This window comes from Capra hircus, chromosome 16 (assembly GCF_001704415.2).
Source record: "Capra hircus breed San Clemente chromosome 16, ASM170441v1, whole genome shotgun sequence".
Taxonomy (NCBI): domain Eukaryota; kingdom Metazoa; phylum Chordata; class Mammalia; order Artiodactyla; family Bovidae; genus Capra; species Capra hircus.
In genome coordinates this window covers 50,101,050-50,117,944 of record NC_030823.1, presented here as the reverse complement: position 1 = coordinate 50,117,944, position 16,895 = coordinate 50,101,050, and the positions used below count along the sequence as shown (strand labels likewise).

Sequence of the window (16,895 nt, the reverse complement as noted above, 5' to 3'; positions counted from 1 at the left end):
GAAGATCCCACATGCTGCGGAACAACTAAGCCCGTGTGCCACAACTACTGCGCCTGTGTCCGGAGCCCGGCAGCCGCAACTACTGCACCTGTGCTCTGGAGCCCGGCAGCCGCCAACTACTGAAGCCCACACACCCTAGAGCCTGTGCTCTGCAACGAGAAGCCACTGCAATGAGAAGCAGCACACTGCTACTAGAGGGTGGCCCCCGCTCACCACAACTAGAGACAAAGCCCATGCAGCAATGAAGACCCAACACAGCTAAAAATAAACACAATTTTTTAATTTAAAAATTAATTTGAAAATACATTAATTAAAAATAATTGTATTCATTGCTGGGTGGGCAGACTTCTTGTTTCTTCCTCACAGCTGTTTACAGCACCTAAAACCTTGCTCTCAAATCAAGTTGGGGAATAGGCCTGGTATGGAACAGATTACTGGCCATGTGGAATATGACTGATTCAAGGTCAAAGTATTCTGTGGACCCTTACAAAATGATCATTGTACTTTTGGTGCTTACTACTGAAAAACTAACAGATAAAGCCACTATGAAAAGTGAACTCTTAATCACAGTCTTTTAATCACAACAGTAGCAATATGTATTTGAGAAACAGTTCTATGCATAAGAATGAGAAATCTCCCCTAAAATACAGAAGCTCTGTGGTGTGATACAGCTGCCCATATACTTACTATACTCCCCTCTGGGGTCCTCCATCCATAAATCAGGAAACAGATATAAATAGAGACTAAACAATCACACACACATTTAATGAGTGCTTACTCTGTGCTCACCTTAGGGGCAGTATTCCCACTTTGAGCCTAGTGGGGAAGACAGGTAATAAATCCACACACTACATGATGTCACATACTCAGTGCTGTGAAGAAAACCAAAGAAAGCCGAGGCTATTAACCAGAAAAGGGTCAAGGAGGAGCTCTCTGAGGAGGTGACACTGAAGCAAAGACCTGGAGGAAGTGAAGAGCGAGCCACGCCACCATAAGCCCAGGGACGATTACAGACATAAGGAAGGGCAAAAGCAAAGGTCCAGAGACACACGTTACTTGGACAAAGGGGCCAGAGTGCCTGAAAAGGGGGGAGGGAGCAGGAGGATGAGAAGCACCAAGGTTGGCAGCAGTAGAGGCTGAGATCACTCAGGGTTTCAGAGGCAAGCCAGGCTTTGGAGTTTCTTCTAAGTAGGCTAGTATGCCCTGGGGGTGCGGTGGGGCTGAGAACAGAAGAGTGACTACAAGGAGGCAAGTGTGGATGGACACAGGAACACCAGGAGACAAGCCAGAGAGGAAGGTGGCCTCCAACAAGGAGCAGGCGGAAAGGTGAGAAGTAGTCGGATCAGGGATATGTCTTGGTGACGCCAACAGAAAGACTGACCAAGTAAGATGCAGGTTGTGAGAAAAGAAAGGAGTCAAGGATGACACCAAAATTTTTAGCCTGAGAAACTGGCCAAGTGGCGGTGTCATTTACCGAGGTGAGGAATTGATGGTGGAACAAAGGATTAGTGGGGGGAAAGCAAGTAAAGAGAGTGGTGAGAAATGCAGGTGGTGGGACAGGCTGGAGGCCACGCCCATCACGCCAGGACTCGGCCTCATCCCCAGCTGATGGGAGTCATGCCAGATTGAAGCAAGAGGGCCACAGTTAGACTCACATTTCTGAAAGGTCACTCTGGCTGCATGAGTGTGGAGCGGCTGAAAGGGCAACAGCAAAAGCAGAAAAACAACTCAGGAAGTCCTGCAGTGCTGGCCCCGCAGGACATGAGGAATGAGGCAGTGTCACCCCCAGGCTGGCGCCAGGTGAGGCTGACTGGTGCCCAGAACCCAGCACACTTACTGGGGGCCTTTCTGAGCAGCGTGTGCAAGCAGTCCTCCTGTTGAACATCAGCATCCTTTTAAAGCTTTCAGTATCTCAGCATCCCTCACCATTTAGTACCCAACCCTGCCTGAGAGAAGTTGGGACATGCTATTTGTCCACCACCACATCTCAGGCTGAGAATTCCGACCTCTTACTCACATTTCAAAGAAAATGCCCACAACTCTGGAGGCATGTACAAGAACCTGGTAACGGGGATCCGCTCACAGCAGCAGGGGAAAGATGGAAAGGAGTTACACTCTTCACTCTTCCATCCTGTCCGGGTTTTTCTGTTTTATTTTACCACTTGTAAATGTTATTGATTAAAATATTAAAATTGAGAAAGTAAAAGACAGAGGGAAGGAGGGGAGAAAGAAGAAAAGAGAGAAAGAAAATGTCCACAAAGTCAGAGCTTCTTCACTTTCTCTTAACCATAACCTTTCAGATATTTTCTGCGAGACCTGGTGACTGAAAACTTCTCAAAAGCAAAAAATTTCTCATAAGGGAAACGGAACATTATGGTAATTTGCACAAAGAATGTGTCACTTGGGAAAACTTGATGAGCAAAAATTCCTTAAGGGGACAAAATGGAAAATCCCCTAGAAGAGCAGCTGGTGGCCTTTTCCAGACGCGAATGAACCCCTCTGACTCTGCGACGGCCCTGAAGGCCTCTGGGAATCACACACACAATTCAGCACGCGACTTCAGGGAGCTGGCTCCCCCGACCCGGTTAAAACTCCTGCCTTGGAGTCCAGCCAAAGCTAGTTAAGTCCCTCGGGCAAGAGTACTTAAATCCCTGCATCTCAGTTTCCTTTCTGTGAAACAGGGATGGTACTAAAACTTCACAAAGCTGCTGTTGGCCATCATTGTTATTATACATAAACCCAGGCCAGCAGTACCAATCTGTAACAGGAAAGTGGGGAACGCAACGCTCGCCTCCCTTCCCTATCATCTAAAAATGGACACAGGGACTTCCCTGGTGGTCTAGTAGCTAAGGCTCCGTGCTCCCAATGCAGGGGGCCCAGGGTTGATCCCTGGTCAGGGAACTAGATCACCCACGCCACAGCTGACAGTCTGCATGCTGCGACTAAACATCCTGTGTGCCGCGACGAAGCCTCGGCGCAGCCAAATAAAAATGCCAAGAAAAATTTAAAAAAATAAAAATGGATGTAAAATCTCATCAGTAAGCCAGGCACCCATGACAGATAAAGCTTCAACCTGAAAAAAGATCAGAAAAAGGCCCTGCAAACTGCAATACTTCTTCCACTCAATAGTAACCAGAAGGCAAGGCACAGGTGCTTTGTACTTGACAGCAAAAGCCACCTTCTTTTCTACAAAGAACATGATGATTTTGGAGGAGCAAAGCAGCTTTCATTGAGAAAGAAGATAAAACATGACAATTCCAAAGGGAGGATTAGTTGTCCCATGGTACTAGTTAAGATCAAGAATCCAAAATAAAGAAAGAAGTTGAATACTATTAATAATTAGCAGGAGGTAGATGTATGTATCTGAACTTCAATCTAACACATGATTTTCATGTGACTGACTTTTTCTGGGTTTGTTTTCTCATTAGGATTAGTGACTTCGAAGGTCCCTTCAACTGTTCAGATTTAATAAATGTTAAGTAAATGATTTCATTAATAAGACTGAAGATTACAAATGCATGCATTTGAAGTATAACAGATACCATGTGAATGACAATAAAAATGACGTATTTACCTAGCACCTAGCAGGTTTCTTTTTTTTTTTCATCTAAAACTTTCCTTACATTGGAAATCTTAAGATTTCCAACTAGGAACATGAACTATATAGGACATGAACATCAACTATGAACTATATACTGGGGCTTCCCTGACAGCTCAGCTGGTAAAGAATCCGTCTGCAACTCAGGAGACTGTAGTATGATTCCTGGGTCAGGAAGATCTGCAAGGGATAGGCTACCCACTCCAGTATTCTTGGGCTTCCCTTGTGGCTCAGCTGGTAAAGAATCCACCTGTAATGTGGGTGACCTGGGTTCAGTCCCTGGGTTGGGAAGATCCCCTGGAGAAGGGAAAGGTGACATGAACATCAACTATGAACTATATACTAATATCTATGACCTATATAAGCCAACATTCACTATTCCATACAGGATTAAACTGAAGTTAATATTTGGTAAAACTTGACTGGGAAAAACTAAGAGTAAGGATATTTTAGAGGAATATTTTCAGAGACCTCAAAAACTTAAGACAGGCCTGGACAAAAAGTGGCCAAGAATTCAGTGCCTCTACTTCCAAGGATTTCTTCAAACTGTTAGGCTCCTCAGATCCAGATGCTGAGTGCTGCTCCAGAAGAGAGCGATGTTTGGACAGCAGCCCTGGGAGGAGGAGAAGCAACTCACCCCGAGCTGGCCCTGAAGAAACAGTGCAGCCGGCCTCCTGCCCCTCCACCCACCACCTGCAGCAGCATGAATCAGCAAAGCTGCTGGTAGCCTTTTAACGAATGACTTGCAACCCTGGCGGTTTTTCAGCCAGCCCCTTTTGAAGTGCGAGTTTCTGAGAGAAACTTGGAAACCACCCTAAGCACTGCCTGGTTGCTGGTCCAAGGGCAGGCAGGGCAAGAGACAGATAGAGACACAGAAAGAGAGACAGACAGAGCACCTGCAAGGCCATGTAAGGAAGCACGTCAGTCCCAAGGGGCCACTTAATGGGACCATGATGAGAAAGTGACAGTACCCGAACTTTATTCTTAAGAGCATGAAAGACAGGTCAGAAACCTAAATGTTCTGTCTCATTCACATTTCTACCCTTATATTCTCAACTTCCCAAAGGCAAATATAAACTGGGGGGGGGTGGGGGTGGTGGTGGTGGTGAATATTTACAGCCTATATGGGGAATGAGGGTTAACAGTCCCAAAATATAAAGAACTTTAATCAAATGAAAACATATGTCCACACAAAGCCTGTAGACAAATGTTCACAGCAGCATTATTCATAACAGTCAAAAGGTCAAAACAGGACTTCCCTAGTCATGCAGAGGTCAAGAATCCACCTGCCAATGCAGGGGACACAGGTTCGATCTCTGGTCTAGAAAGATTACACATGCTGTGGGACCGCCAAGCCTGTGCAGCACAACCACTGAGCCCATGTGCTGCAACTACTGAAGCCCACATGCCCTAGAGCCCACGTGCCACGAGGGAAGCCACTGCAACGAGAAGCCTGCGCAGCAACTGAAGAGTAGCCCCTGCTCGCTGCAGCTAGGGAAAGCCCATGTGCAGCCAGGGAGACTCAGCACAGTCAAAAATACATTTTTTAAAAAGGTCACAACAGTCCAAATGTCCATCGACTAAGGAATAAGTAAATAAAATGCGGCATGCAGAGAATGATTTGATAATAAGAAAGTACTGATACGTGCTACAATTTGAATTGAACCTTGAAAATATCGTGCTATGTGAAAGAAGCCAGCCACAAAAGACTAAGACGCATGATTCCGTTTATACAAAATGCCTAGAATAGGCAAATCCATAATGATAGGAAATGGTTGCTTTGGGCTGGGGGAGACAGGTAAATGGGGAATGACTGCTCATGGGTGGCAGGTTTCTCCTGGGGATGATGAAAATGTTCTGGTTGTGACAGCTGCACAACTCTGTGAATAAACTAAAAGCCATTGAACTGTGCACTTAAAATAGGTGAATTGTATGGTATGTGACTGTCTCAATAGAGCTGTTATTAAAAATTAAACAGCAAGAAAAAAATCTTCTAACAGAAAAACAAGCCAAAGAAATGAACAGGAAATTCACAAATGAAAAAATATGAGTGTGGTCAATATACTCGATACAGAAAAAAGATAATAATCAGATATGAGTAAGCACAAGTTACCACTTCCAGTTTCAAGGTGGCAAAAATCGAAAAGACTGAGTTTCCACTCTGGGCCAGAGCCCGTCCCCAGGGAGCAGGAGCAGAAAGTGGTACACTGTGGCAGGCTGCAGCCTGTCAACACCAATGCAGGCTCTAAATGTGCTCATCGGTTAGACACAAATTTAAAATGCCTAGATATGAGTAACTGTCCAGAAAGTCCACCATGCGGAGACTACGATTTCCCAGCCTGATGGGGTATTACCCAGCCGTAAGGAAATAGTGAGTCCTGGTAAAGGACTGTGGGACTGGGTCCAGAGAAAATAGACCCATGCTAATAAGAAGTCCCACGAGGCTGAACACTTGAGGGGAGGTTACTGGCAAGAGAAATACTTGGCTCGCTGTTTCCCAAGGCCAGTGGCACATGGGGCGCACAAGTCTAACAGCAGCCACTGGGAGAAACTGGAATAGCTGCCGGAGCAGCCTGCCTGCAGAGTGTTTCCACACACACAACCTCATCAAATGTTCACACTAATTCTTTGGGAGAGTAGTAATGATCACCCTCGCTGTGCAGAAGAGCAAAATAAGGCTTAGAGAAGTTGTCATTCCACCCAGGTCTCAATGACATGCCTGGATCCAAGGTCAAAGTCCACCACACTCTATGAGGTGTGCTCTTTTCACTTGAAACAGGGACAAAACTTCCATGGACAGACACAGAATTCTTGATTCACTGGATCCTCAGTCTGTCCCAAAAGGGTAAATTCTCTGTCAGTAACTGGCAACTCCCTTTCTTTATACTAATTAGTGTTATAAAACATGTTATATATTTTTTTAAGAAGTCAGAAATGAGCAATGTTAAACCTTAGTTCTGATCTTCAGTTTGCAACTGCCAAATGAAACATAAAATTGAAACTCTGAAACATCTTAATTTCTAAAAGCACGGCACACCAGGTAGGGGCTTCCCTGATGGCTCAGTGGTAAAGAATCCACCTGCCAATGCAGGAGACCTAGGTTTGCTCCCTGGGTCAAGAAGATCTCCTGGAGAAGGAAAAGAGCAACTCACCCCAATATTCTTGCTGGGGAAATCCCATGGACAAAGGAGCCTGGCGGGCTACAGTCATGGGGTCATAAAAGAGTCAGATATGAATTAGCAAGTAAACAACAACAACACAGCATACCAGGTACCCCGACTGACTCTCACCACACAGGGCTACAAATGCTGAAGAAAAACCGTACAACATCCTTTAAAATGCATCAGAGAACCGGCCAATCAACAAGGAATACTGACAGGTCAAACAAACTTAAGCAAAGGCTGCAATTCTTGGGGAAGGAAATGGCAACCCACTCTCGTGTTCTTGCCTGGAGAATTCCAGGGACGGTGGAGCCTGGCGGGCTGCCGTCCATGGGGTCACACAGAGTCGGACACGACTGACATGACTTAGCAGTAGCAGCAATTCAAATAGCAAGTGGAGCTTTGAGGGTGGGCAGCAAGGGCATCTGCAGAACTGGGCAAGCTCAAGTTCTCCCCCTACCCCCAAAAAGGGAGTTCCCTCCAGAATAAAGCTGGGTCCCAAAGGGTTATATCTTAGTGGAAAGAAAATGGCACAGAAAACAGCCTATATCAAATCAAGGCACCAGATGGAGAGGTGTACAATCCCTCTGGGAGAATCTGTAACCACTAGATGGTCCCCCATGGACTACAGCCCAAAGTCACACACTGTAAAAGATACACTTCAGGCAGATAAAGAGTGATCCCAAAACGAAAGCATCTGATGCAAGGAGGGAGGACCAACTAAAATAGTAAATAAGAAATAAGTGTATCTAGGGGCTTCCCTGGTGGTTCAGTGGTTAAGAATCTGTCTGGCAATGCAGATCCCTGGTCTGGGAAGACCCCCACATGCCACAGAGCAGCGGAGCCGGGCACCACAATGACTTAGCTCATAAGCCTAGTGCCTGCGCTCAGCAACAAGAAAAGCCACCACAAGGAAGAGCAAGCCCCACTCGCCACAACCAGAGAGAGTCCATGCAGCAGTGAAGACCCAGCACAACCGAAACATAAAAGAACCAAACTACACAACTAAGGAGTAAAAGCTGAGGAGGGAGTATCAGGAACTAAAGTGTGGTAAGGTCCTAACTGCTTGGGAGAAAAGTGTAAAGACACTGACTAAAGTTTCCCTGATAGCCCAGCTGATAAAGAATCTACCTGCAATGCAAGAGACCCCGTTTCGATTCCTGGGTCAGGAAGAAGAGATAGGGAGAAGGGATAGGCTACCCACTCCAGTATTCTTGGGCTTCCCTTGTGGCTCAGCTGGTAAAGAATCCACCTGCAATGCGGGAGACCTGGGTTTGATCTCTGGGTTGGAAAGATCACCTGGAGAAGGGAATGGCTACCCACTCCAGTATTCTGGCCTGGAGAATTCCGTGGACTGTATGGTTCATGGGGTTGCAAAGAGTCGGACACAACTGAGCGAACTTCACTTCACAAAATTAAAAATTGGCAAGTCACGTAAATTGAGAGATAAGCCATGTTCATGAATCAGAAGATCAGTATCATAAAAACATCACCTCTATCCAAACTGACATGTAATAAATTCAATTCTAATAAAATTCAAAGTGATTCTAATAAAAAAACTCCAACAATTTTTATGGAATTTGATAAACATAATCCAAAATGAAGATAGTAGAAAGCCAAAACCTTACCAGATACCAAGAATTGCTATATAAGAACTTAGAGGGACTTTCCTGGTGGCCCAGTGGCTTAAGACTCCCACTCCCAATGCAGGGGACCTGGGTTCGATCCCTGGTCAGGGAACTAGATCCCACACGCTGTAACTTAGAGTTTGCAAGCCGAAAGTAAAGCTCCCATGTGCCCCAACTAGAAGATCAAAGATTCTGTGTGCTGCATCTAAGACCTGGCGCAGCCAAATAAATAAACAAAAAATAGAAAAAAAAAATTAAAGAACTGAGAAATTAAATCAGTGGGATATTGGCACACAGACAGAGATAGATGGTAAAGAGCCCAGAAATAGTCCCACACATTTGTGGACACTTGATGTATGATAGTGGTTACTGGTGACTTTAAAGATCCACAAGAAAGGAATGTATTTTTCAATGCATAGTACAGGCTTAATCTGATGTGCTTATTTAAAAAAAGGAAAAAATTATCTCCTATCTCAAACCATATATAAAAATTATTATGAACAGACTAAAGACTTTAGAGTAAAAGGTAAGAATCATAAAATATTTGGAAGACAATACAAGGGGAAATACCTTTATAAACTTGAAGCAGGGAGGAAGTTCTTAAAAAGAAATAAGTGCCAACTATTAAGAAAAAGTTAATAAATGACATTAAAACTAAGAATTTCTGTTCATTAAAAAAAACTAGAGTGACAAGACAAGCCGCAAACTGGAAGTAGATAGTTTCAACACATCTAACTGACAAAGGATTAATATCAAAACAAAAAAAAACAGGGAGAAAAAAAGTCTCCATATAATAAAAAGACAACTCAATAAAACCATGAGCAAAAAGATTTAAGCCATCTTTTCAGAGAAGCTGAAAGGTGAATGATCCATTAGTGCATGAAAAGATACTCAACCCACTAATAACCATGAAGACACAAATCAAAACCACGTGAGGTATCACTGAGCTTCCAACAGATTAGTCAAAAGCTTTAAATCTGATGATACCATTGTTCAGAGAATGTGAAGCAGGCACAGTTGTCAGCTGAGTAAACTGGGGAAACCACTCTGGAAACGACTTGGTATTACTGCATTTAGTCAAACTGAAGATGCACATACCCTAGGATTCAGTCCTCCTCCCCAGGGTGTATCCTGACAGGCTGCACACACGTGCCCCAGGAATGGTCACAGTATCACTGTCTGTCTCAGCAAAATACTGAAAACAAACGTCCATCAACAATAGAAAGGATGCGTAAATTCTCATACAACGGGACACAACTCATCAGTGAAAACGAAACACACCTATATGCAACACAGATTAACCTCGAGAACACGCGTTAAGCAAAAAATTTAGATCACTGAGAAAAACAAGATGCTGTCCTGAGTCCAAAATCAGGCAAAATTAAATAATGACATTGTTTAGCAACACAAGCACAGGTGGTAAAACCATAAAGAAAAGCAAGAGATGGGAATTCCCTGGCGATCCAGTGGTTAGGACTTGGCACTTGCAGCGCCATGGCCTGGATTCAATCCCTGGTCCGGGAACTAAGATCCCACAAGCCATGGGGCCAAAAAAGAAAAAACACCAAAATAAGGAAAGAAAGAAAAGCACGAACACAGTAAAAGCCAAATCCAGTGATTATGCTGGGGTGGGACTGGGACAGGATCAGGGAGGGGCACTTCAAAGGTAATGGGAACATTCTTTAGTGTAAAGGAGGTGATGGGTATATGGCTGCTCCTTCTATGCTTATCCTTCAGGTGGTATATATTCTTTTGTATCTACTCAATATTTAACAAGACAACTTACAAAATTAAACAATGTTATTTCTGACTTTAAGCCACGATTTGAAGCATTAACTTGGGCAGCTGACTTGAGTTACACTCAACTAGGAAAGTCCCCGACAGGGGCCCACCCAGCCCTGAGACTACAGAAATGAGAAATGCTTCACCGCCCAGGCTCCTGAGCTGGAGACAACTTCCCACTGGGCCCTGGAGCCTTCCACTCAGGACAGGAAAGGTACTGCTTAGATGAATCACGTCAGGAGAGGAAGTGGGGTGGGTGGGGTAGGGGGAACCGGTTCTACTGCCAGACCTTTTAAGACGAGAAGCTGAGTACATTTTTGATCTGACAGTGAACCCACCAAGGCTGCTTTCAGGCTGGGTCCAGACTCTCAGCAGGAACTGCCACCTCTGAGGCTCTGCATGCTGCTCTTTAGACACGAGTGAGCAACTCTCAACCCTAACCATGCCCTCCACTTCCTTCCTCTGAAGCTCAAGGCTGATCTCTCCAATTCCTAACAATCAGGCGTGAATGTAACAGCCCTGGCTTTCTGTATGCATCTGTGACTACATCACTGAGGTCAACCATAGGTAGCCCTCAGACTGTTAAGCTACTGATACCCATGAGGGCCTCTGAGAGTGCCAGACACCTATTCTGACACTGAACACACACACCTGGAGCAACCACTAAAATCACTTCGTGCTAAAATGCCTACTCTTTGTGACCTCTATTATTTCAATCATCTAAAAATGTGGCTGGCAAAAGAAGTAGATTTTGGTAAGTTATGGTCTCTAGGACAATATGCTTTGCGCACAAAATGTACTTGGAGTTTTTCGCTTCCTGTGAGGTTGGTGTTCCGCCCTTTGGTGGTGTCTGTTACCCTGCCAGACACCAGATATGAGAACCTCTGTGCCACCGGTGTGGCACCATCCCTGGGGGAATTCCAGGAAGGTAGAGAGTGGGACACCTGGTCTTTTTTGTGGCAAACTGTTCAAACTGAAGCTCTGCCCACAGTGGCTGCCCTGTTGGCATTCTAGACTCAAGGCCAGTTTATGTGCAACAAAACCAAGCCACCTGACACTTTAAAATGTCTGTCCTGTAGACACATACAGGCATGCATGTGCACAGAAGGGCCCGGACACGAGGACACACAGACGCGGTTAACAGTCATCTCAGACAGGAACTGGGTCAGACATAAAAGGGTCACTTACTTTCCTATCCTAAGCATTTTTTTCTTCCTCAGCTCTGCACACTTTCTTTCTTGACCCTCATAGGAGGTTGTTGTTAGATCATCCTCTCCTAATTAACACACAGTAACACTAGATACCAACTGTGGACTCAAAGACTAGATAAAGCACTTTACATGCATTACCTCATTAATAATTCCATCCAATAAAGCTAGCCTGAGGTCATCATTATTCCCACTACACACCCGAGGAAACGAGGCTTAGAGAGGTCAAGTACTTTGTCCAAAGGCACACAGCTAGTAAGTATAAGGACCAGGTGTGTTAAGCTCAAGTATCTTTGACTTAGAAGTTCATGCTTCTAACCAGCACCCCATAACCCAGAAATTCTGTTTTTTGTTGTCTAGTTGCTCTGTTGTGTTCGACTCTTTGCAACCCCATGGACTGTAGCCTGCCAAGCTCCTCTGTCCATGGGATTCTCCAGGCAGGAATCCTGGAGTAGTACTGCCATCTCTTTCTCCAGAGGATCTTCCTGACCCAGGGACTGATCCCGTGTCTCCTGCATTGGCAGGTGGATTCTTTACCCCTGAGCCACCTGAGAAGCCCATACTATGATTACCCATGTGGCTAAGAACGCCTTGATCCTGGGATCCATCTCCCTCATATCCACACCCTGAGCCCCCAGTGCAGTGTCTGACACATCAGGCACAAAAGAACAGTGACTGTGTAAGCAAGCCTGGACTCCCTGGACCCAAGCAACACGAACGACCCAAAGCCAGAGGAGCCTGCCTCGGGGGCCCACACCCCACCCTGTTCCAACAATGAGTGGACTTCCCTCAGGCCTAACCTTCAGAGGCAGCAATCCAGTCACACTAGAAACAGAACTGGTTCTCTCAGCCAGCTTTCCCTCCAGCACTGGAACAGCTGTGATTCCTCCTTTGGTTGTACACCAGAGGCTGGGGTATGGGGACACGTTGTACAAAGATATGTATCTTCAAACATTAGAACCTTAAAAAGAATGGGTATGTGCTCCCCACTCTGTCTTTCCCTCTCTGCCATATGGAGTGCATACACAATGGCAGGATCCAGAGCAGCCTGCTCAGTCCATGAGATGGAAGCCGGGGTTTGAGCAAGGAGAGCCACATGACCAATGGAACCTTGCTTCTGGATGACTTTGCAGAACAGAGTAAGCTACCCTGGCCAGTTCTGGACTGCCTACTCCCAGACTGTTAAGGGACAGGAATAAATTTCTATTTCCTTTCAGCTACTACATTTTGGAGCATTTTAGATTGTACTTAATTAAAGCAAGGTATGAACACTGCCCAGGGATTAATCTAGCATGATCTTTGTCCGCAAAATGACAACAATATTATCAACATTCTCCTAACCAAACTAACTAGGATTTTGTCATTACTGTACACTTTTAAAGAAAAAGTTGTCTTGAAAGGGTGAGTTGAAGCACGCTGTGCCTAGAGAAGAGGGACAAACAAACTGACCTCCTGGTTTGTTTCACCTTTTGAGTCTTAATAGACATACCTCAGATTTCCAAGTAGCCCAGGCTACTCTGTTCCGACAGTTTGTCTGGGGAAACTCCAGCTTGGCTCTCCTCCTCCAGCTCATTACCTGAATCAAAGACCAAGTGGAAAATCTGATGAGAACCTGCAGGATTTTAAGAGCTGCTTAGGCAAATACAGAGCACTGAGCAGAGTCTGGCACAAAGGCAGCGCTCAATAAATGTTACACTGGATTGTGATTGGGCTGCTGCATGCCAGACCCTGTGCTGGACAGCTGGGATACAAAGATGAATAAACCTAGTCCCAGTCCCTACACTCAGGAAAGCCCCCTACACTCAGGAAAGCCCGCTACACTCGGGAAAGCCTGCTGACTGAAAGCCATAACACAAGGTTGATAAGCAAAAGCAATGAGGCTGGGCCCAACTAGTCTTACTGCACTAGCATTCCCCAGGGATGTCCCAGACAACGTGCTTCTCACTCCAGACCCTCACCCAGGTGACACATCCCTTCCCATAACTGTAGTGACTTTTGATGGATGCTAGATCACCGATGGACAGTTCCACTTGAATGTTTCACAGGCATTAACAACAGACATGTTCAAAACAAAATATGTCTTCTCTCCTTAAATCCCCTCCCTATCCCACTGAACAGCATCACCATCCACCAGTCAAAAATTCAAAGCCAACCCTGATCTCTCCCCCAGCCCCTAAATCCCCCATCTAAGTCATCACCAACTTTGGTCAAGTCTACCTCCAACACATCTCTCCCCACCTTCTGCCTCTAATCTAACTCAAGGCCACGGTCATCTCTCACCTCCACAGTTCTAGTAGCCTCTTAACTGGCCTCCAGGCCCATTCCCTTTAGTACAGTCTTCACTAGCGTGATCTTTCTAATCCACAAATCTGATTCTTAAATGCGTTCTCATTAACCTAAAATTGCAAGTCCATAGTTAGGTTTAAAAACTTCCCTAGGGGAGATTCCACTACAGGATCCGTGGTTGGGGAACTAAGGATGCCTCATGCCCCATGGCTGCTTTCCCTTCCCAAAACAAGACCCCTGAGGACCAGACCACACACTAGTGTCTTTCATCTCTGTCCCTAGGCAGCTTTCTCACACATTCCATCTTCAACTGAGAATACTCTTCCCCTTTTCTGCCTGCACGCTCCAAGCATCCTCCAGTTCTGTTTCCTGGGGAACAGAAGCCTTCCTGGATTTGCCTAAACTGAGTAGAGGTGCCTCTACTCAGTATTTTCTGCTTTTTTCCCATCATATCAGAATTGCCTACATTTCAGTATGTCTCCCACTTGAGTTTCTGAGCTCTGGGTGATGATGATGATACAAAAAGTAACAGCAACAAGCACACACAGCATTTACTTTGTGCCAGCAGGCCTTCTTAGCACTTTACACCGATTATCTCATTTAACTTTTATAATCGTTTTAGGAGGCAGATTTTATTCTTAACCGTGCTTTAAGGATAAGAAAACCGAGGCAGGAGGCGAGGAACCAACGTGCCTAAGGACACAGTTGGCAAGCACCGAGACAGGATTCAAACTCGGCTGCTTGGCTCCACAACCTACACTTTTTAACCACTCGCTCTATCCTCTGAACCCATCAGGAGTTGAACCACCGTCTGCAGAACGAATGAATGAATGAAATGGTCTCATACAGGGGCAGTATCGGTCTCCACCACGACAAACTCCTTCTAGGCCCTCACAGGCATGTGTCCTCCAGCCCCGCCGGCCAAAGTGAGCTGCGCGGGCACCCCGCCACCTCGCGGCCTCAGAACGCCCACCAGCCGCGGCACGCGGGGTCAAGGGGCGGTGACAGCCGGGCGGCGGGGGCGGAGATGCTACCAGCTGGGGTGTCACCCAGCCCGGAGGCGACTCGCGCTCCCTCGCCGGGAGGGCGAGTCCAGTCCGCCCGCCCACTATCCGCCCGCTCGCCAGGCAGCGCCCCCCACCCATTTGTCCTGCACCCTCATGTTGTGCGGGGTCCCCTCAGTCCAGGTTCCCGTCCCAGTCCACTTCCCTCCCCTCCCCCACACAACCGTCCCCGGCGTCCCGCCGCGTCCCATCCTCTGCCGCCTCCGCCTGACTCCTGGGACTCCCCCGGCCCCGGATGGTTGCTGACCCTCACCTGCCATGTCCTGGGCCCCACCACAGAAGGAGGTGCATCACGGCCGCGAGAAGGCCGGGGACAGCACTTCAGAGCAGACAAAGGGCGCCGCCATGTTAAAGTCGGGCGGAACCGACCTCGCTGGCTTCCCGGCTGCAACTTCCGGCGCGTGCGCAGTGGCCTCCTAGGCGCGGACTGACGCATGCGCATAGTAATCGAGAAGTTCTGTAAAACAGTCCTGTGCGCTTAGAAATTCTCATTGTAACCTTTCCTTGGTTTTGTGTTTCAAATGTAAAAGTAACAGCTTCTACGTGTTCAGCGCTTCCTGTGTTGCCAGGCACTGTGTTAACCACTTTACGCTCAAGTAAACCACTCAAGTCCTCTCACCATTATAGGATAATATTTTTCTCCCACTTTTGAAGAAGGGAAAACGGAGTTTCAGGGTAAATGAATTGCCCGTTATCACGCGTCTTACAAGTGGTGAAGCAGAGCTGTGAATGAACCTAGTTGTGGCATCAAAGCTGTAGGACCACAGTTAGGTTTTTCTACCTTCTGAGTTAAACGTTACCCGTTTCCCTGTTTAGGGGATATCCAGGATTCAGTTCAGTTCAGTCGCTCAGTCGTGTCCGACTCTTTGCAACCCCATGAACCGCAGCACGCCAGGCCTCCCTGTCCATCACCAACTCCTGGAGTCCACCCAAACCCATGTCCATTGAGTCGGTGATGCCATCCAACCATATCTCCAATAGCATGTTGGGCACCTACCGACCTGTGGAGTTCATCTTTCAGTGTCCTATCTTTTTGCCTTTTCATACTGTTCATGTGGTTCTCAAGGCAAGAATACTGAAGTGGTTTGCCATTTCCTTCTCCACTGGACCACATTCTGTCAGACCTCTCCACCATGACTGGTCTATCTTGGGTGGCTCCCCATGGCATGGCTTAAGATTCATTGAGTTAGACAAGGCTGCGGTCCATTAGCCTGTGTGTGAATGAGGATGCCTGAAAACAAAATTCGCCCTGCAGACTTTACCAGCTCCTGTGTGGTGTCTTTCCAACTTTTCAGCACCGCCAGGCCATTGACTTTTCTATTTCCTAATAGTTCTCCTTTCTTCAGTTTTGACCCTGTTTATTTTCATGATCCCTAATTTTAACAACACCCTTGCAACAACCTTGATCTCCTTTGCTCTCTTGCCTTTTTGTCACATGGATTTCATAAGAATTTCAACCCTGGATGAATCCAACTGCTCCTTTTTCCCTTTGCCAACACCTGGAGAGCCAAACACAACTGGAGAAAGTACCCAATGGGACAGACTGTTCTCTACAAATTCATGACTGCCGGCCTTAAGAGGGACTTCAACAAATGTCAGTCTGGCCAATTCACTGCTGCTGTCTTCACAATAACTAGAGGACCTAAAACACTCAGCAACAGTTGACTTCACCTTTTCTTTTACAGGAAAAAAAATAATAGCAAATCTGATAGGAACCCTCTTGTCTTCCCAATACTAAACATGTAAGTTGCTACTTCTGAGTCCATCTGTGTTGGATGTAGTCAGTTGAGACTTGCAATCCTTTCCTTTCAGAATCTAAAAAGTTAAATTTTTATTTCCCAAACTCAGTAGCAGTTAGAATCCCAGGTACAGGTAGATTAAGATTTGGAAGCCATTGACCTGCTGATGTTAGCCGATTTTTGCTGGCAAGAAAGGTCGTGCAAATGTGGTGTGTTGCAGCCAGCAGAGCATGGTGGCCTGGCTCTAGCTTCTTCAGTGTTCAGAAGTATATATGAGATGGGGGCCGCCAAACTCAGCATTCTGGTGCCTGGAGCCAGTGTCTGGTCCCAAATCTAGAGCCATGGACACTTGCTGTGGTGATGTGTTTATTTTTTCAAGTCTTAGAAATCATGTTTTTCTTTTTTTAATGTTTATTTTTATGCATTTAT

At 46.1% G+C, this 16,895-nt stretch overlaps 1 protein-coding gene across 4 annotated transcripts in view; it reads right to left on the bottom strand.

Moving 5' to 3' along the window:
* ZBTB17 (zinc finger and BTB domain containing 17) overlaps nucleotides 1-15,128 on the bottom strand; it is a 28,448-nt gene extending 13,320 nt beyond the window's left edge. For 3 of the 4 annotated variants that reach the window (XM_018060582.1, XM_018060583.1, XM_018060586.1), the window contains exons 1-2: nucleotides 14,981-15,103; nucleotides 12,867-12,953 (exon numbers count right to left, since the gene is read on the bottom strand). The gene's annotated coding sequence lies outside the window, so the exon portion shown is untranslated. Of the gene's footprint in view, nucleotides 1-12,866; nucleotides 12,954-14,980 lie in introns of all 4 variants that reach the window. The other variant, XM_018060585.1, reaches the window with a different exon arrangement.